Source organism: Oncorhynchus mykiss, chromosome 6 (genome assembly GCF_013265735.2).
Source record: "Oncorhynchus mykiss isolate Arlee chromosome 6, USDA_OmykA_1.1, whole genome shotgun sequence".
Lineage (NCBI taxonomy): Eukaryota > Metazoa > Chordata > Actinopteri > Salmoniformes > Salmonidae > Oncorhynchus > Oncorhynchus mykiss.
Window position 1 is genome coordinate 1,498,405 of NC_048570.1, and position 14,130 is coordinate 1,512,534.

Sequence of the window (14,130 nt, forward strand, 5' to 3'; positions counted from 1 at the left end):
TGGACTGCATTTTTTGGACAAAGTTCATTTGGGAGATCCATTTGTACTATCAATGACTGTGAAGAGAACAGTGAATTAAATCTAGAAGCGGCCTTTTTTGGTTAATTGTGTCGATGAAGAACAAAAGATGCTGCACTGGATCTGGCTAAATTAATTAACGTCAGAAGTAACCTGTATTGATCTGGCTAAATTCGTCCACATCAGAAATAACCCATATTGATCTGGCTAAATTCATTCACATCAGAAGTAACCCGTATTGATCTGGCTAAATTCATTCACATCAGAAATAACCTGTATTGATCTGGCTAAATTCATTCACATCAGAAGTTACAATTATTGATCTGGCTAAATTCGTCCACATCAGAAGTAACCTGTATTGATCTGGCTAAATTCATTCACATCAGAAGTAACCCGTATTGATCTGGCTAAATCCGTTTACATCAGAAGTTACAATTATTGATCTGGCTAAATCCGTTCACATCAGAAGTAACCTGTATTGATCTGGCTAAATTCATTCACATCAGAAGTTACAATTATTGATCTGGCTAAATTCGTCCACATCAGAAGTAACCTGTATTGATCTGGCTGAATTTGTTCACGTCAGAAGTAACATGTATTGATCTGGCTAAATTCACTCACATCAGAAGTAACCCGTATTGATCTGGCTAAATTCATTCACATCAGAAATAACCCGTATTGATCTGGCTAAATTCATTCACATCAGAAGTAACCTGTATTGATCTGGCTAAATTCATTCACGTCAGAAGTAACATGTATTGATCTGGCTAAATTCACTCACATCAGAAGTAACCCGTATTGATCTGGGTAAATTCATTCACGTCAGAAATAACCCGTATTGATCTGGCTAAATTCATTCACGTCAGAAATAACCCGTATTGATCTGGCTAAATTCATTCACATCAGAAGTAACCCGTATTGATCTGGCTAAATTCATTCACGTCAGAAGTAACATGTATTGATCTGGCCAAATCCGTTCACATCAGAAGTTACAATTATTGATCTGGCTAAATTCGTCCACGTCAGAAGTTACATGTATTGATCTGGCTAAATTCATTCACGTCAGAAGTAACCTGTATTGATCTGGCTAAATTCGTCCACGTCAGAAGTAACCTGTATTGATCTGGCTGAATTCGTCCACATCAGAAGTAACCCGTATTGATCTGGCTGAATTTGTCCACACCAGAAGTAACCTGTATTGATCTGGCTGAATTCGTCCACATCAGAAGTAACCTGTATTGATCTGGCTAAATTCGTCCACGTCAGAAGTAACCTGTATTGATCTGGCTAAATTCGTCCACGTCAGAAGTAACCTGTATTGATCTTGGAGCATGGTGCCTGCCAAAGGAGTTACAGCTGGAGTTTCCTTGGATACAGATGACGAGTCCCTCAGTCAGAAAATCCCAGGAGTGGTCAGTGCACGTCACCTGACCCGTATGGTAAATGGAAGGAAGGAGAAAAGCCTGTTGATATTATTGTTGTTTGAGGAGACTTTACCTGATTTTTTAAAATAAATATTTAACCTTTAATTAACCAGGAAAGTGATTTAAGAACAAATTCTTATTTACAATGACGGCCTATCGGGGAACAGTAGGTTAACTGCCTTGTTCAGGGGCAGAACAACATATTTTTACCTTGTCAGGTCAGGGATTCGATCCAGCAACCTTTCGGTTACTGGCCCAACGCTACCTGTTGCCCCAACATTTGAGGCTTTGATATGTAAGGTATGCGGTGAGAGCATTTGTGTCTAAACCACTACATTTTGGGAATTGTAAAAGATATGGACATGTGCCCTGTTAGGGTGAAAGAGATCACCCTCTAATTCGCTCTTTCTCTCTTTCTTTCTCTCTCTCTGAGGACCTGAGCCCTAGGACCATGCCCCAGGAATACCTGACATGATGACTCCTTGCTGTCCCCAGTCCACCTGGCCATGCTGCTGCTCCAGTTTCAACTGTTCTGCCTTATTTTTATTGGACCATGCTGGTCATTTAGGAACATTTGAACATCTTGGCCATGTTCTGTTATGATCTCCACCTGGCACAGCCAGAAGAGGACTGGCCACCCCACATAGCCTGGTTCCTCTCTCTAGGTTTCTTCCTAGGTTTTGGCCTTTCTAGGGAGTTTTTCCTAGCCACCGTGCTTCTACACCTGCATTGCTTGCTGTTTGGGGTTTTAGGCTGGGTTTCTGTACAGCACTTTGAGATATCAGCTGATGTACGAAGGGCTATATAAATACATTTGATTTGATTTGATTTGGCTGCACGGCAGATCTCCTATGTGGAGGCGGTGAGGAGAGTCAAAGGGGTAAGAGGCCACAGTGCTGAAGAAGATATGAAGGTGGATGTACCTCAACCAGTTGTAAATGTTTTAAATCCATCGAGTGATCTGGATGCACTCATTGTGAAGAAGGTGAATGTTTTTAGCCATTTATAGCCATTAGCCATTTATATAATTGTACAGCACAAGGGTTTAAGAAGTCCAAGAAAGTGGACATTATTATATCTGTAGCCAAAAAGTTTTTGGGCCTCCAAACCTTCACGGCAGAAGCACTGCAAGGACTACTGATGCCAGAAAATGTCCCGATTTAGAATTTGAGAATTGAATATTAAAGCAGGTTTATTTTGTTTAGAGAAAGTTTATTTTTTGTTAGTTTGTATGATTTTTACCCCGCATCCTTATTATCCAGCCGTGCAGTAGGTGGCGGAATTCACATCCAACTGTTGCAAAGGCCATTATACCAGAGAAGAAGAAGTTCCAGCTAAAACTGGGATTGGAATCTGTAGCCCACAGCGCCCCCTAAGTGTCATGGTGGAGAGAAAAAATCAGCCAATCCCTGTTTTTTATCCATTCTCTCAGATGTTTTATCCATTCCCTCAGATTATTTATCCATTCTCTCAGATGTTTTATCCATTCCCTCAGATTGGTTATCCATTCCCTCAGATTATTTATCCATTCCCTCAGATTATTTATCCATTCCCTCAGATTATTTATCTATTCCCTCAGATTATTTATCCATTACCTCAGATTATTTATCTATTCCTTCAGATTATTTATCCATTCCCTCAGATTTGTTATCCATTCCCTCAGATTATTTATCCATTCCCTCAGATTATTTATCCATTCCCTCAGATTATTTATCCATTCCCTCAGATTATTTATTAATTCCCTCAGATTTGTTATTCATTCCCTCAGATTTGTTATCCATTCCCTCAGATTATTTATCCATTACCTCAGATGTGTTATCCATTCCCTCAGATTATTTATCCATTCCCTCAGATTATTTACCCATTCCCTCAGATTTGTTATCCATTCCCTCAGATTATTTATCCATTCCCTCAGATTATTTATTCATTCCCTCAGATTTGTTATCCATTCCCTCAGATTTTTTGTGGATGTGGAGAATGATACATTTGCATCTATTGACCATCAAGTAGCCTATTCATTTGTATGCCATTTTCGGCTTCCATTTGATACAATAAATATGTTGAAATGACAATATCACGGGAGTCATTGCAAATCAATTTGTGCCACTTGTGTAGCGTTCCTGGAGTTGTCAAACCAATTTAATAAATAGCCTATAACTTCAGTGTATTGTTGCCGTAGCCTTGTGTTATTATGGACATGTTAAGTTCATTAAATTGGAAGGTATCAAAGCTCTATCGCAATTGCCAATCATGTGTTAGAACGCATTAGATTGACAAGTCAATCCCACAAATGGGCCATTTATAACAGTTTATAGTCTTAATATCTGGCACAGAATAACAGCATAATTGCCAGATTATTTTCATTTACCCTTTATTTAACTAGGCAAGTCAGTTAAGAACACATTCTTATTTACAATTCTGGCCTACCCCGGCCAAACCCTAACCCGGACGATGCTGGGCCAATTGTGCGCTGCCCTATGGGACTCCCAATCACGGCCGGGTTGTGATACAGCCTGGAATTGAACCAGGATCTGTAGTGACGCCTCAAGCACTGAGATACAGTGCCGTAGACCGCTGTGCCACTCGGGAGCCAGAAAATAGCTCAACATTTGTTTTTTCATGTTCATCCAAGTGTTTCTTGCTCAGAGATTCCGAGATCTATGAGCAACAAACTCAACAAACTCTTCTGTCGGATTTATCTATAGTTATGCACATGCGTAAAGGGGATTTATTTACAATTATAAACCTGGTTTGATCCATGAATGCAGATTGGCTGAAAGCTGTGGTATATCAGACCATATACCACAGGTTTGACCCCAATTTTTTTTTTTACTGTTCTAATCAAAGTCAACAAAACAAAGGAGATGATCGTGGACTTTAGGAAACAGCAGAGGGCGCACCCCCCCCCCCCCCCCCCCCCCCCCCATCCACATGGTAAGGCAACTGTACTGCCCTCAACCTCTAGGCTCTCCAGAGGGTGGTGTGGTCTGTACAATGCATCACCAGGGGCAAACTACCTGCCCTCCAGGACACCTACAGCACCGGATGTCATAAGAAGGCCAAAAAGATCATCAAGGACAACAACCACCCGAGCCACTGCCTGTTCACCACGCTATCATCCAGAAGGCGAGGTCAGTACAGGTGCATCAAAGCTGGGACTGAGATTCTGAAAAACAGCTTCTATCTCAAGGGCAAACTGTCAGAAGCCTTTTTTTCCTTTAACGAGTCCGACGAGCCCGTCAAATCAAATCAAATCAAATGTATTTATATAGCCCTTCGTACATCAGCTGATATCTCAAAGTGCTGTACAGAAACCCAGCCTAAAACCCCAAACAGCAAGCAATGCAGGTGTAGAAGCACGGTGGCTAGGAAAAACTCCCTAGAAAGGCAGGAACCTAGGAAGAAACATAGAGAAGAACCAGGCTATGAGGGGTGGCCAGTCCTCTTCTGGCTGTGCCGGGTGGAGATTATAACAGAACATGGCCAAGATGTTCAAATGTTCATAAATGACTAGCATGGTCAAATAATAATAATCACAGTAGTTGTCGAGGGTGCAGCAAGTCAGCACCTCAGGAGTAAATGTCAGTTGGCTTTTCATAGCCGATAATTAAGAGTATCTCTACCACTCCTGCTGTCTCTAGAGAGTTGAAAACAGCAGGTCCGGTGAACAGGTCAGGATTCCATAGCCGCAAGAAAGAATAGTTGAAACTGGAGCAGCAGCACGGCCAGGTGGACTGGGGACAGCAAGGAGTCATCATGCCAGGTAGTCATGAGGCATGGTCCTAGGGCTCAGTTCCTCCGAGAGAAAGAGAGAATTAGAGAGAGCATACTTAAATTCACACAGGACACCGGGTAAGACAGGAGAAGTACTCCAGATATAACAAACTGACCCTAGCCCCCCGACACATAAACTACTGCAGCATAAATACTGGAGGCTGAGACAGGAGGGGTCAGGAGACACTGTGGCCCAATCCGATGATACCCCCGGACAGGGGATAACCCCACCCACTTTGCCAAAGCACAGCCCCCACACCACTAGAGGGATATCTTCAACCACCAACTTACCATCCTGAGACAAGGCAGAGTATAGCCCACAAAGATCTCCACCACGGCACAACCCAAGGAGGGGCGCCAACCCAGACAGGAAGATCACATCAGTGACTCAACCCACTCAAGTGACGCACCCCTCCTAGGGACAGCATTAAAGAGCACCAGTAAGCCAGTGACTCAGCCCCTGTAATAGGGTTAGAGGCAGAGAATCCCAGTGGAGAGAGGGTAACCGGCCAGGTAGAGACAGCAAGGGCGGTTCGTTGCTCCAGAGCCTTTCCTTCACCTTCACACTCCTGGGCCAGACTACACTCAATCATATGACGCACTGAAGAGATGAGTCTTCAGTAAAGACGTAAAGGTTGAGACCGAGTCTGCGTCTCTCACATGGGTAGGCAGACCATTCCATAAAAATGGAGCTCTATAGGTGAAAGCCCTGCCTCCAGCTGTTTGCATAGAAATTCTAGGGACAGTTAGGAGGCCTGCGTCTTGTGACCATAGCGTACGTGTAGGTATGTACGGCAGGACCAAATCAGAAAGATAGGTAGGGGAAAGCTCATGTAATGCTTTGTAGGTTAGCAGTAAAACCTTGAAATCAGCCCTTGCCTTAACAGGAAGGCAGTGTAGGGAGGCTAGCACTGGAGTAATATTATATATTTTTTTGGTTCTAGTCAGGATTCTAGCAGCCGTATTTAGCACTAACTGAAGTTTATTTAGTGCTTTATTAGGGTAGCCGGAAAGTAGAGCATTGCAGTAGTCTAATCTAGAAGTGACTGGATGGATAAATTTTTCTGCATTATTTTTGGACAGAAAGTTTCTGATTTTTGCAATGTTACGTAGATGGAACAAAAGCTGTCCTTGAAATGGTCTTGATGTGTTCATCAAAAGAGAGATCAGGGTTCAGACTAACGCCGAGGTCCTTCACAGTTTTATTTGAGACAACTGTGCAACCGTCAGATTCAACAGAAGATCTCTTTGTTTCTTGGGATCTAGAACAAGCATCTCTGTTTTGTCCGAGTTTAAAAGTAGAAAGTTTGCAGCCATCCACTTCCTAATGTCTGAAACACAGGCTTCTAGCGAGGGCAATTTTGGGGCTTCACCGTGTTTCATTGAAATGTACAGCTGTGTGTCATCCACATAGCAGTGAAAGTTAGCATTATGTTTTCGAATGACATCCCCAAGAGGTAAAAAATATAGTAAAAACAATAGTGGTCCTAAAACGGAACCTTGAGGAACACAGAAATGTACAGTTGATTTGTCAGAGGACAAACCATTCACAGAGACAAACTGATATCTTTCCAACAGATAAGATCTAAACCAGGCCAGAACTTGTCCGTGTAGACCAATTTGGGTTTCCAATCTCTCCAAAGGAATGTGGTGATCGATGGTATCAAAAGCAGCACTAAGGTCTAGGAGCACGAGGACAGATGCAGAGCCTTGGTCTGATGCCATTAAAAGGTAATTTCCCACCTTCACAAGTGCAGTCTCAGTGCTATGATGGTGTCTAAAACCAGACTGAAGCATGTCGTATACATTGTTTGTCTTCAGGAAGGCAGTGAGTTGCTCCGTCATACTGCTTTTCCGGGAACAGGCCCAAATCCCGGTTATTTGGGTGAAGAGCCTTCTGAGAATTGATAGGTGATTGAATAAACCCCTCCTGCCTTCCGTTCTTCTAGCTAACGTGCAATCATTGCAAAATAAAAACGACGACCTACGAGGAAGATTAAACTACCAACGGGACAATAAAACTGGCTGGTTATACGCTGTACCGGCAGGATAGAACAGTGGCGTCTAGTAAGACAAAGGGTGACAGACTATGCATATACAGTGGGGAGAACAAGTATTTGATACACTGCCGATTTTGCAGGATTTCCTACTTACAAAGCATGTAGAGGTCTGTAATTTTTATCATAGGTACACTTCAACTGTGAGAGACGGAATCTAAAACAAAAATGCAGAAAATCACATTGTATGATTTTTAAGTAATTAATTTACATTTTATTGCATGACATAAGTATTTGATACATCAGAAAAGCAGACCTTAATATTTTTTACAGAAACCTTTGTTTGCAATTACAGAGATCATAAGTTTCCTGTAGTTCTTGACCAGGTTTGCACACACTGCAGCAGGGATTTTGGCCCACTCCTCCATACAGACCTTCTCCAGATCCTTCAGGTTTCGGGGCTGTGGCTGGGCAATACGGACATTCAGCTCCCTCCAAAGATGTTCTATTGGGTTCAGGTCTGGAGACTGGATGCTTCTTACGGAGCCACTTCTTAGTTGCCCTGGCTGTGTGTTTCGGGTCGTTTGGAAGACCCAGCCACGACCCATCTTCAATGCTCTTACTGAGAGAAGGAGGTTGTTGGCCAAGATCTCCCGATACATGGCCCCATCCATCCTCCCCTCAATACGGTGCAGTCATCCTGTCCCCTTTGCAGAAAAGCATCCCCAAAGAATGACGTTTCCACCTCCATGCTTCACGGTTGGGATGGTGTTCTTGGGGTTGTACTCATCCTTCTTCTTCCTCCAAACACGGCGAGTGGAGTTTAGACCAAAAAGCTATATTTTTGTCTCATCAGACCACATTACCTTCTCCCATTCCTCCTCTGGATCATCCAGATGGTCATTGGCAAACTACAGATGGGCCTTGACATGCGCTGGCTTGTCAAGGGGGACCTTGCCTGCGCTGCAGGATTTTAATCCATGACGGCGTAGTGTGTTACTAATGGTTTTCTTTGAGACTGGTTCCAGCTCTCTTCAGGTCATTGACCAGGTCCTGCCGTGTAGTGATCACTCTCTCTGCAGCCAATATGAGTAAGACCTTTAAACAGGTCAACATTCACAAGGCCGCAGTGCCAGACCGATTACCAGGACGTGTACTGCGAGCATGCGCTGACCAACTGGCAAGTGTCTTCACTGACATTTTCAACCTCTCCATGTCCAAGTCTGTAATACCAACATGTTTTAAGCAGACCACCATAGTCCCTGTGCCCAAGAACACTAAGGTAACCTGCCTAAATGACTACCGACTTGTAGCACTCACATCTGTAGCCATGAAGCGCTTTGAAAGGCTGGTCATGGCTCACATAAACACCATAATCCCAGAAACCTTAGACCCACTCCAATTTGCATACCGCACAAACAGATCCACAGATGATGCAATCTCTATTACACTCCACACTTCCCTACACTTCCCTTTCCTACCCAGGCTATTCAGGGACCTCCCGGGTGGCCAGCTGTGCCACCAGAGAATCTGGGTTCGCGCCCAGGGTCTCGCCCCACGGGAAGTCCGCACAATTGGCCTAGCGTCGTCCAGGTTAGGGAGGGCTTGGCCGGTAGGGATATCCTTGTCTCATCGCGCTCCAGCGACTCCTGTGGCGGGCCGGGCGCAGTGCGCGCTAACCAAGGTTGCCAGGTGCACAGTGTTTCCTCCGACACATTGGTGCGGCTGGCTTCCGGGTTGGATGCGCGCTGTGTTAAGAAGCAGTGCGGCTTGGTTGGGTTGTGTATCGGAGGACGCATGCTTTTCAACCTTCGTCTCTCCCGAACCCGTACGGGAGTTGTAGCGATAAGACAAGATAGTAGCTACTAAAACAATTGGATACCACAAAATTTGGGGAGAAAAAGGGGTAGAATAAAAAATAAAAAAAATAAAAAGAATGCTATTCATTGACTACAGCTCAGCGTTCAACACCATAGTGCCCTCAAGCTCATCAATAAGCTAAGGACCCTGGTACTAAACACCTTCCTCTGCAACTGGATCCTGGATTTCCTGACGGGCCGCCCCCAGGTGGTGAAGTTAGGTAACAACACATCTGCCACGCTGTTCCTCAACACAGGTTGCATGCTTAGTCCCCTCCCTGCTCACTCATGACTGCAGGGCCAAGCACGACTCCAACACCATCATTAAGTTTGCCTTGACACAACAGCGGTAGGCCTGATCACCGACAACAACAAGACAGCCTATAGGGAGGAGATCAGAGACCTTGCTGTGTGGTGCCAGGACAACAACCTCTCCGTCAATGTGATAAAGGCAAAGGAGATGGTTGTGGACTACAGGAAAAGGAGAACCGAGCACGCCCCCATTCTCATCGACGGGCTGTAGTGGAGCAGATTAAGAGCTTCAAGGTCTTTGGTGTCCACATCACCAACAAACTAACATGGTCCAAGCATGCTAATGCAGTCGGAGACTAAAAAGATTTGGCATGGGTCCTCAGATCCTCAAAAGTTTCGACAGCTGCACCATCTGAGCATCCTTACTGGTTGCACCACTGTCTGGCAACTGTTCGGCCTCCGACCGCAAGCACTACAGAGGGTAGTGCGTAAGGCTCAGTACATCACTGGGGCCAAGCTTCCTGCCATCCAGGACGTTGTTTGTTTTGATGTTTTGGGGCTATTGCTGGGCAACACGGACATTCAACTCCCTCCAAAGATTTTCTATGGGGTTGAGATCTGGAGACTTGCTAGGCCACTCCAGGACCTTGAAATGTTTCTTACGAAGCCACTCCTTCATTGCCCGGGCGGTGTGTTTGGGATCATTGTGATGCTGAAAGACCCAGCCACGTTTCATCTTCAATGCCCTTGCTGATGGTAGGCTTTGTTACTTTGGTCCCAGCTCTCTGCAGGTCATTCACTAGGTCCCCCCGTGTGGTTCTGGGATTTTTGCTCACCGTTCTTGTGATCATTTTGACCCCACGGGTGAGATCTTGCGTGGAGCCCCAGATCGAGGGAGATTATCAGTGGTCTTGTATATCTTCCATTTCCTAATAATTGCTCCCACAGTTGATTTCTTCAAACCAAGCTGCTTACATATTGCAGATTCAGTCTTCCCAGCCTGGTGCAGGTCTACAATTTTGTTTCTGGTGTCCTTTGACAGCTCTTTGGTCTTGGCCATAGTGGAGTTTGGACTGTGACTGTTTGAGGTTGTGGACAGGTGTCTTTTATACTGATAACAAGTTCAAACAGGTGCTATTAATACAGGTAACGAGTGCAGGACAGAGGAGCCTCTTAAAGAAGAAGTTACAGGTCTGTGAGAGCCAGAAATCTTCGTTGTTTGTAGGTGACCAAATACTTATTTTCCACCATAATTTGCAAATAAATTCATTAACAATCCTACAATGTGATTTTCTGGATTTGTTTTCCTCATTTTGTCTGTCATATTTGAAGTGTACCTATGATGAAAATTACAGGCCTCTCTCGTCTTTTTAAGTGGGAGAACTTGCACAATTGGTTGCGGACTGAATACTTTTTTACCCCACTGTATATAAACTCAGCAAAAAAATAAATATCCTCTCACTGTCAACTGCGTTTATTTTCAGCAAACTTAACATGTGGAAATATTTGTATGAACATAACAAGATTCAACAACTGACACATAAACTGAACAAGTTCCACAGACATATGACTAACAGAAATTGAATAATGTGTCCCTAAACAAAGGGGGGCTCAAAATCAAAAGTAACAGTCAGTATCTGGTGTGGCCACCAGCTGCATTAAGTACTGCAGTGCATCTCCTCCTCATGGACTGCACCAGATCTGCCAGTTCTTGCTGTGAGATGTTACCCCCACTCCTCCACCAAGACACCTGCAAGTTCCTGGACATTTCTGGGGGGAATGGCCCTAGCCCTCACCCTCCGATCCAACAGGTCCCAGACGTGCTCAATGGGATTGTTGGGCTCTTCGTTGGCCATGGCAGAACACTGACATTCCTGTCTTGCAGGAAATCACACACAGAACGAGCAGTATGGCTGGTGGCATTGTCAGTATGGCTGGCGACAGGGTCATGTCAGGATGAGCCTGCAGGAAGTGTACCACATGAGGGAGGAGGATGTCCTTCCTGTAACGCACAGCGTTGAGATTGCCTGCAATGACATCAAGCTCAGTCCGATGATGCTGTGACACACCGCCCTAGACCATGTTGCACTCTCCACCTCCAAATCAATCCCGCTCCAGAGTACAGACCTCGGTGTAACGCTTATTCCTTCGACGATAAACGTGAATCTGACCATCACCCCTGGTGAGACAAAACCGCGACTTGTCAGTGAAGAGCACTTTTTGCCAGTCCTTTCTGGTCCAGCAACAGTGGGTTTGTGCCCATAGGTGGCATTGTTGCCGGTGATGTCTGGTGAGGACCTGTCTTACAACAGGCCTACAAGCCCTCAGTCTCTCTCAGCCTATTGCAGACAGACTGAGCACTGATGGAGGGATTGTGCTTTCCTGGTGTAACTCGGGCAGTTGTTGTTGCCATCCTGTACCTGTCCCGCAGGTGTGATGTTCGGATGTACCGATCCTGTGCAGGTGTTGTTACACGTGGTCTGCCACTGCGAGGATGCCTACCATCTGTAAGCTGTTAGTGTCTTAACGACCGTTCCACAGGTGCATGTTCATTAATTGTTTATGGTTCATTGAACAAGCATGGGAAACAGTGTTTAAACCCTTTACAATGATGATTTTTACGAATTATCTTTGAAAGACACGGTCCTGAAAAAGGGACGTTTATTTTTGCTGAGTTTCTATATATATATATTTTTTTTACTTATCTATTTTTTACTTAACACTTTGTTCTTAACTTCTTAAAGCATTGTTGGTTAAGGGCTTGTAAGTCAGCATTTCACTGTAAGGTCTACAGCTGTTGGTTAAGGGCTTGTAAGTCAGCATTTCACTGTAAGGTTGTTGTTTTCGGGGCATGTGACAAGTACAATTGTATTTAATTTGATTTGAAGACCATCAACCACTAGACTGAAGACCAAAGACACACACTCAAGCATTAACACCCAGGCCAAACCTCACCACCCCAGACCAAGTATTACCACCCAGAACTAGCCCTACCACCCAGAACTAGCCTCACCACCCAGACCAAGCCTCACCACCCAGACCAATGCCTCACCACCCAGACCAAGCCTCACAACCCAGACCAATGCCTCACCACCCAGGCCTGGCCTCACCACCCAGACCTTGCCTCACCACCCAGACCTTGCCTCACCACCCAGAACTAGCCTCACCACCCAGACCAAGCATTGCCACCCAGACCAAGCCTCACCACCCAGACCAAGCCTCACCACCCAGACCAAGCATTACCACCCAGACCAAGCCTCACCACCCAGACCAAGCCACAACACCCAGACCAGAGACCAAGAAAAACCAAGATGGCCACCTCCTATGAATTCCCCTCCAGGACCAGGAACTGGAGGGGAAGAGAACATTTTCCCTCATTACATCATTGTAATTTATTTTAAAGGAATTTGCAGATGACCTGCAGTACCCTCTTGGACCACCAGTGGCCCCAGACCACTAAGCAAACCAGACATCACCAGTGTTTTTTTAAAGAACAGATAGCCAGGGGCTTGCTCCAACATAATTTACAAACTAAGCATTTGTGTTTAGTGAGTCCTCTAGATCAGAGGCAGTATGATGATGAGGGATGTTCTCTGTTTAGTGAATCCTCAAGATCAGAGGCAGTAGGGATGACCAGGGATGTTCTCTGTTTAGTGAGTCCACCAGATCAGAGGCAGTAGGGATGACCAGGGATGTTCTCTGTTTAGTGAGTCCTCCAGATCAGAGGCAGTAGGGATGACCAGGGATGTTCTCTGTTTAGTGAGTCCTCCAGATCAGAGGCAGTAGGGATGACCAGGGATGTTCTCTGTTTAGTGAGTCCGCCATATCAGAGGCAGTAGAGATGACCAGGGATGTTCTCTGTTTAGTGAGTCCTCCAGATCAGAGGCAGTAGGGATGACCAGGGATGTCCTCTGTTTAGTGAGTCCTCCAGATCAGAGGCAGTAGGGATGACCAGGGATATTCTCTGTTTAGTGAGTCCTCTGGATCAGAGGCAGTAGGAATGACCAGTGATGTTCTCTGTTTAGTTAGTCCTCAATATCAGAGGCAGTAGGGATGACCAGGGATGTTCTCTGTTTAGTGAGTCCTCCAGATCAGAGGCAGTAGGGATGACCAGGGATGTTCTCTGTTTAGTGAGTCCTCCAGATCAGCGACAGTAGGGATGACCAGGGATGTTCTCTGTTTAGTGAGTCCTCCAGATCAGAGGCAGTAGGGATGACCAAGGATGTTCTCTGTTTAGTGAGTCATCCAGATCAGAGGCAGTAGGGATGTTTAGTGAGTCCACCAGATCAGAATCAGTAGAGATTACCAGGGATGTTCACTGTTTAGTGAGTCCTCTAGATCAGAGGCAGTATGATGACGAGGGATGTTCTCTGTTTAGTGAGTCCTCCGGATCAGAGGAAGTAGGAATGACCAGTGATGTTCTCTGTTTAGTGAGTCCTCCATATCAGAGGCAGTAGGGATGACCAGGGATGTTCTCTGTTTAGTGTGTCCTCCAGATCAGAGGCAGTGGGAATGACCAGGGATGTTCTCTGTTTAGTGAGTCCTCCAGATCAGCGACAATAGGGATGACCAGGGATGTTCTCTGTTTAGTGAGTCCTCCAGATCACAGGCAGTAGTGATGACCAGGGATGTTCTCTGATAAGTGAGTCCTCCAGGTCAGAGGCAGTAGTGATGACCAGGGATGTTCTCTGTTTAGTGAGTCCTCCAGATCAGAGGCAGTAGGGATGACCAGGGATGTTCTCTGTTTAGTGAGTAATCCAGATCAGAGGCAGTAGGGATGTTTAGTGAGTCCTCCAGATCAGAGGC